Source organism: Macaca thibetana, chromosome 14 (genome assembly GCF_024542745.1).
Source record: "Macaca thibetana thibetana isolate TM-01 chromosome 14, ASM2454274v1, whole genome shotgun sequence".
Lineage (NCBI taxonomy): Eukaryota > Metazoa > Chordata > Mammalia > Primates > Cercopithecidae > Macaca > Macaca thibetana.
Genome location: NC_065591.1, coordinates 7,319,335 through 7,326,969, shown reverse-complemented (window position 1 = coordinate 7,326,969; position 7,635 = coordinate 7,319,335). Strand labels below are relative to the sequence as shown.

At 56.5% G+C, this 7,635-nt stretch overlaps 1 protein-coding gene across 2 annotated transcripts in view; it reads left to right on the top strand.

Moving 5' to 3' along the window:
• Positions 1-1,153: 1,153 nt before the first annotated feature.
• SYT12 (synaptotagmin 12) overlaps positions 1,154-7,635 on the top strand; it is a 28,234-nt gene continuing 21,752 nt past the window's right edge. The window contains exon 1 of one of the 2 annotated variants that reach the window (XM_050756734.1): positions 1,154-1,366. The gene's annotated coding sequence lies outside the window, so the exon portion shown is untranslated. Of the gene's footprint in view, positions 1,367-1,705; positions 1,926-7,635 lie in introns of those variants that run through there. The other variant, XM_050756733.1, reaches the window with a different exon arrangement.

Genomic DNA, 7,635 nt, shown 5'->3' with positions numbered 1-7,635 from the left:
TTTGTTGCTTGGGTAGAATCCCCTATTAGAGTCTGGCCCCTTTTATGCCCTGATGATGTGTCTGACTCCCAACTCCCTTCCAAACCAGGAACTCGGCCATTCATTCCCCAGGCCTGGGTGTCCTGCGAAGAAAATGGACTCAAATGGACTCAGTCGTACCAAAGCTGCAGCTGGCTGTGAAGGTTGAGTTAAATGGAAATGGCAGTGAAAGCTCAGGGCCCATTACCCAGGTCCTCCCGCCCCATAAAATGCCCTTTCTATTTGTTCTGTTCCAGGTCCAGGAAATGAAATGAAGACAAAAGCGCCCCCTGTGGATGAGGGTAGGATGCAGCTCTCTTTCTTTTTTTCTTTTCTTTTCTTTTTTTTTTTTTTTTTTTTTGAGATGGAGTCTGGCTCTGTCGCCCATGCTGGAGTGCAATGGCGCGATCTTGGCTTACTGCAAGCTCTGCCTCTCGGGTTCGCGCCATTCTCCTGCCTCAGCCTCCCGAGTAGCTGGGACTACAGGTGCCCGCCACCATGCCTGGCTAATTTTTTTGTATTTTTAGTAGAGACGGGGTTTCACCGTGTTAGCCAGATGCAGCTCTCTTTCTAGGGCTCCCCAGCGCCCTGTCTTCTAGACCAAGGATGCCTGCACTGCACCAGGCCAGCACAGACCCAGCCTCCACTGAGAGGTCAGTGCCCACAGGCTGCCCTCAGCTCTAAAGGCCCAGAGTGTGGATGAGCCAGGAAGCACTGCCACCCTTGCACACTTGCTCCCCATCTGGGATCCTCACCCCATCCCAGACCATTGGAGAGGTCTCCCCAGGTGTCCACCCAGCCTGCTCCCCTGGTTACTGTGCCCACAACATGTGGCACTTCCCCCGCACCCAGCCCCTCCCAATGCAAGCCGTGCCTCACTGCCAGACTGCGCGGGCAGGGAGGGACCTGTCCCCTGTTCCCGGAAGATGGGAGATCGCCCACACCTGGCACTGTGCCCAGCCCCTGCGGGGGCGTCATAAATATCTCCTGAATGATTCATTCATTCCTTTGGGAGAGAAAGCACGACCCCTTAGTGGTTAAAGGTATGGAGTTTGAAGTCACACAGACCTGGCTTCAATTCTGGCTCTGACCTTTGGCTCTGTGATCTTGGTCACCTCTCTGAGCCTGTTTCTTCATGTAAAAAATGGAGTCACCACGACCAGACTAGGCCACAGTGAGGACTGAGATGATGTTGTAAGGCACCAGCACAGAGCTGACCTACAGTTACAGCTCAGTCGTGGTGGGAGGGAGTAATTATCCATTCAGAAAAGGGGAAACTTTCCGCTGCGCCTCCTGTCGGTGTTTTCTTTGGCTCCCGGAGGTGCGCGGTATCGGGTCCGTTTTTAAGGTAAAGAAACTGAGGCCTAGAAAGGGAACAGGATAACCCAGAGCGCGAAGGCTGGGGCTAGAACCCAGGCCGGCTGGCTCTGAGTCCAGTGCTTGGCCTGCCTCTCAGAGGCCTGTGGGCACATCCCCACCCATCCCTGTCCCCAGTCCTGGGAGCGAGGGGTTGGGCTTGGCCTCAGGGCGTCCCTGGATCCCAGACGCGCTTGGGGATCTCCGGCTCGGACCCCGGGAGCAGAGACGGCTCGGACCCCGGGAGCAGAGACAGCGCTCGAGGTTGTCACTTTAAATTAAAGAGGGAGCGAGCGGGCGAGCGGGCGAGCGCGAGGGAGCGCGCGGCGGGCTCCTGGGAGCGTGCCCGGACTGCAGCGCAGCTCCGGTCCACCGCTCCGGCCCGGCCGAGCCCCTGGCCCGCGCCGCGTCCCTCGGAGGCGGGCGCCCGGCGACACTGCAGGGGTGGCGTTGCCGCCGGCGGCCGGGCTAGGCGCAGGTGCGTGCGCGCTGCGGGAGGCGGGCCGGCAGCTGGAGCCCAGCCGGAGCGGCGGCCCATCCGCGGAGCCGGGGTGAGTACGCACCCCGACGACCCCGGTGCGCGGCCGGGATCACACCCTGATCGCGGACGCACGCAGCCCCCTCCTCGGGTCCGGGGCCCGGGACCCCAGAGCCCCGCGCACTCTGCGCGCCTGCACCTCCGCGCGGCGCTTGCACACGAACGAATGCCGGGCACCGCGCACGCTGGGCGCCCTTACCCGGCCCAGCCACTCCGCGCAGTGCGCATCGCATCGCACGCCCCGCGTGTGCACACACGCGGCTCACCCCACCATTTACACGCCTCCCCGCGCCCACGCTGCACACACGCCCCTCACTTTCGCATTCAGCAACCTGACTGTCCTCACTGTCCCTGCTCTGGCTTCACACCCCCTCCCGACACTCCGGTCCCCATACACCCTGGGGGTTCCCGAGGCAGGAGCGCTGGGTCTGCGGGAACCGTCCCAATCTGGAGGGAAACGTTGCACCCCAGCCCAAGGAGGCACTGGCTGTGTGAAGAGCCAGAGATGACCCTCAGCCTCCGGTGGCACCAGCCTGAGTGGGGGGCTTTCCAGAGCTTAGGAGAGGGGTACGGCGGGGCAGGGGAGGAAACTTGCCCAGACTCAGGGTCTCAAGGCTGTAGATTTGGGCTGAAGTGCGGGGAGGGAGGTGGGGGGCCCGGGAGCCTGGCCTGTGGGTGGAAGGCCCTAAACTGGCCATCCTGGGAGCCCTCTTCCAGGGGCTGCAGAGAGACTGTGTGCCGCCCTCCTCCATTGCCAAAAGCCTGGGAAAGCTGCACCATGGAATGTCAGCTCCTTCTCCCCATCAGGGGGTTACAGTTTTAGAGCGCAGCAGCAATCGTGCTTCCTATTAGAAATGGGAAACTGAGGCTCAGAGAGGGCAGGAGACCCACCCAAGTTACCATAGCCAGTGTGAAGAAGGGTTAGGACAAGTCCCCAAGCCCCCAGCCTCCCTACTCTGAAGTCCGAAAGCTTTCCTAAGCAGCTCTGCAGAGTGGGGGCTCCTAGCCTGGGTTTCAAACCCGGACTCTGCCACTTGTCAGCTCTGGTGACTGACTGACAAATAAGACACATCTGTAGGCTGGCAGTGCTGCCCACACTGCACCTCAGTTTCCTCTCCAGTGCAAGGAGCAGGGTAGCAGCCCCCTCAGAGGGCCGTGGTGCTGAGATGACACAGGGCAAGTCACACAGTAGGTGCCCAAGAAATGCCAGCCAGCACCTCCCAGCCAGTCTGTCCTGCGGTTTCTGTGGGCTGTTTGGGGGATGGCAGCAGGATGTGGTTATCTGAGAAAGCGGAGGAGGGGGACTTGAAAAGGTTTCAACCTAAAGATCCTGAAGAGGCTCACAGCTTGAAGGGTGAGGCTCTCCTGGGCCCACCTCCCAACCCTTCCCATCCCCTTGCTAGCCAGAGAATGATGTGAGGACACTGGGCAAGGAGGTGGGGTGGAGCAGAGGGCAGGGACAGAAGGCCCCTCTCCCCTGCCGAGGCACAGCGTTCTTGGAAAGCCAATTCTCTGACAAGCCCAGGAGGGGCCTCTGCCATGGTCTGATTCCAGCAAAGCCGGGGGAAGTGGGGGGCTCTTCCAACTCCCCACCCCAAAAGGCCTGCCTGGTCAGGAGTCAGCATGGTGGCCAAGAGCCCAGGCCCAGATCCATTGCACCCTGGCACCAATCCCGGTGTTGCTACTTGTATGCTAGGTGACCTCGGGCCCCAGCTTCCTCATCTGTAAAAGGGAGATCCATTAATCCATTGAATCATCATGTCCACATTGTGTACCTACTACAACCAGGCACAGTGCTAAGCACTTAGCACATATTATGTCCACTTGCATGCAGCAGTAAGGAGATATGGCTAGGTAGGTATGATCGAGCTGGAATTTGAACCTAGAGCTGTTTTCAATGAGTAAGCTCTGTGCAGTTTAGGGTCTGGGGGTTTGGGACTGAACGAATTAGTCGGATGGGGAGGGGTGCTGCAGGGGGTGGGATGTGCAATCTGGGAGCTCAGTGAGGGTCTGGAGCCACTCTGGTCCCCATGTTATGCTCTTTGCTGTGTGTCTGGACACCGGGGACGCTCTGGTCACAGGATGCCCTGGTCCTACTGTACCTTGTCGCTATCCTCTTCTAGCCAAAGCCACAGTCCCTCTGCCTGGCAGACCTCCAGGCTGCCAGCGGGAGCCCACTGAGGTCATCCCAGGTGAGATGGAGTCAGGGGGTCTCAAAGTGAGCAAAGCCGTTGAGAAGGGTACCTGCTGTACAGCCAGCACTTGCAACTTGGTCTCGGCTTCCTGCTCACTGGTTGGGTGACCTTGGGCCAATTCACTGCCCTTCTCTGAGCCTCCCTCTCGTCCTCTGTGGAGGACAGTCTGTGGAGGATGGGGTAGTAACAGGATTTGCCCCATGGGTCTTACGGATGGGGAAGATGGCATGAGGGTTGTCACTGCTAATGAAAGAGGGGCTGGACTGGGCAGCAGGAATGGCTGCCAGGCCCAGCTCTACCACTGCTGGCTGTGTGGCTTTGGGCAAGTCACTTAACCTCTCTTAATCTCCCATAGCTTTGCTGGGCTTGGTGAGATCGTGCCACTTCATTCCAGCCTGGATAAAAGAGCAAAACTCCGTCTCAAAAAAAAGAAAAAAAAAACAAAAGTAGCTCATGAACAGGGATGCGTCTAGGGGCCAACAGATTCTAGCAGTGAATAGAAGGATGCAGCCAGGGAAGGGGCAGAGCTGACTTAGCTCCAACTCCTGCTGGAGTCGGGAGATGCAAACCCATTGTCCCCAGATCTTCTAACTTTTTTTTTTTTTTGAGACGGAGTTTTGCCCTTGTTGCTCAGGCTGGAGTGCAATGGTGCGATCTCGGCTCTCTGCAACCTCCACCTCCCAGGTTTAAGCGATTTTCTGACTCAGCCTTTCCAAGTAGCTGGGATTATAGGCATGTGCCACCAAGCCCAGCTAATTTTATATTTTTAATAGAGTTGGGGTTTCTCCGTGTGGGTCAGGCTGGTCTTGAACTCCCAACCTCAGGTGCTCCCGACCTCCCAAAGTACTGGGATTACAGGCATGAGCCACTGCGCCTGACCAGATCTTCTAACTTTCAAAGGGAAGCTGGAAATCCTTTTTAAATCAATTTTTTAATGGGAAAGTCCCCCCTCACCGCACACTGCTTTCTTTTGAGGCACAGTCTGACTATGTTGTCCAGACTAGTTTTGAACTCCTGGGCTCAGGAGATCTTCCCACATCAGCCTCCCCAGTAGCTGGGACTGCAGGCACAACCCACTGCACCCAGCTAAATTTTTCAATTTTAAAAGGCTGGCAACTCACTTAAATGTAAGACAAATCAACACATCTGTAGGCTGGCAGTGCTGCCCACACTGCCCAGACTAGGGATTAGGGGGCCTGTGTGGGCCATCACCAGGCTGCTAACCACAGCAGCCAATACGTACCAAGCCTGACTACACGTACCTTCTCATTCCACCCTCCTGGCAGCCTCACATCTGCTTTACAGATGGGGAACTGAGGCTCTAAGAGACTAAGAAAATTGCCCAAGGCCGCTGCAGCTAGCCAGGGGCAGATATGGGAGTCAGAGCTGGGTGCAGCTGACTACAAACCCTGTGCTCAGGATGACCCCCTCTAGGAGCCTCCACCTCTCCCGCAGTTCTCTTCTCCCTCCACTCAGGCAGATGAGATTCTGCCTTCACAGGGCACCAGGCTGGAACTTCTGTCTGGAAGCCAGGGGCGGTGGCTCACGCCTGTAATCCTAGCACTTTGGGAGGCCAAGGCGGGAGGATCACTTGAGGTCAGGAGTTCTGAGACCATCCTGGCCAACGTGGAGAAACCCCATCTCTATTAAAAATACAAAAATTAGCTGGGCATAGTGGCGCATGCCTCTAATCCCAGCTACTTGGGAGGTTGAGGCAGGAAAATTGCTTGAACCTGGGAGGCAGAGATTGCAGTGAGCTGAGATCGTGCCACTGCATTCAAGCCTGGGTGACAGAGTGAGGCTCTGTCTCAAAAAAAAAAAAAAGAAAAAAAGGAACTTCTGTTGGGTGTGCCTAGCAGTGATTCACACCCTCACTGAAATCTCAGCTCCCTGGGAAAGGATGTCGTGTTAAAGAGAGAGGAGAGAACAGACAGCATGGGAGTCTGGGGTCTGAGCTGGACCAGCCATGGAGGTGATGGGGCCCCGGACAGCCAGAGGCCGGATGCAGCTTGAGGCTTTGTCCCATACCACGCCTGTTGTGCCGTGGGATGTACTTTGCCTTGCATACCTTGCTCGTATGCTGCTGGCATTGGCTGTCCCAGCTTGGCTCCACTCTTGCAAAGTCAGCTTGTGCCAGGTAAGCAGGAAAAAGCCGATGGCTTATCTGATTCCCGGCAAGGCAGCAGCAGGCTGGGAGGTGTGTGTGTGCACGTTAGCGTGTGTTTCAGCGTATCCAGGCCAGCTTCCGCCAGGAGCTAGGACCACCTTGGACAGGGACCCGGTGACCCATTTGACTGGCAGATTCTTAGGAAACTTTTTGGAAACCATATGCCCACCTGCAGAGAGGCACAGTGGTTAGGAGCATGGAGCCAGACGGCCTGGGTTGAACAGTTTATTAGCTGTGTGGCCTGGGGCAAATTACGCCCTGGGACTCTCACCCACAAACCAGAGATAATAATAGTACCTACCTCATGGGGCTGTTAGGAGGATTAAATGAGGTCAGATATAAGCAAAGTGCTTAGAACGGGGCTTGATGTATAAGAAGTGCTCGGCAAGGTTGCCTATTCCTATCATTATCTCCAGCCCAGGCCCAGGAATGAGTTTCCACTCTAGTCAGGACGGATGAAGCCCTTCCTGGCTTAGCACCGCCCTTCCATCTCCATGACAACGCACATCTCCTTGTGGGAGTGGGGGCAGCATCAGGAGAGCTGGGAGCCAGGAGCTGGCTGTGCAACTTACCTGACCTGCTTCTCGAGGCTCCTGGGCACCCCCGGACTTAAGGGGGTGGACTAGGACTTATGGCATCCCAAATGTGCTGGATGACCCTGACTGAAGCATGGCACCCCAGCTTCTTGACTCCAAAGCCACAGACTGGGGAGAACCCCGGGGTTCCTGAAAATGTTGAGGGCCTTAGCTTTACCCTCTGATTCAACCCCTGTCCCAAAGGGAACCTACAGGATGCTCCAAGGGGTCAGGAACTAGTGGGTCACGCTCCCCGAGGACTTTTTATACTGCACCTGAATGGTGTTTGGATTTTTTGCAAATTGGTTGCTGCCTTTAAAACTCAGGAAAGTGCATGTAAAAAATTCAGGTATCTGGCTTTTCTTTAAAGTGCCAGAAGATCAAGCCACAGTGGGTGGCATTCCTGCTGGGGCAGAAAGGCAGCGGCCCTCGGGCCAGGCCATCACTCTGCAGTTCTCACGTCCCCTTCCCCTCGCCCTACCACCCTGCACCAGGCCTGCAGGCTTACTGTGTGTAACCACCTCTCTGAACTACACGGGAATCCAGAGGTTGGGGTGGGCGTTATCCTGGCCCTCTGCGCCCTTGACCTGAGATCAGCGCAGCCCATCCCAGTTTCCCTTTTCCAGGACTCCCCACACGCACCCATCGAGAACACATCCGTGAGCCAGATTTACTTCTTAGCACAATAATAAAACAATGAGCAGTCGCCTAGCTTCAGGTAATGGATTGTAGGAGCTCCCAGACCTTTCTAGAACAACTTCAGTTGTTCCTAAAAGCTGGGGATGG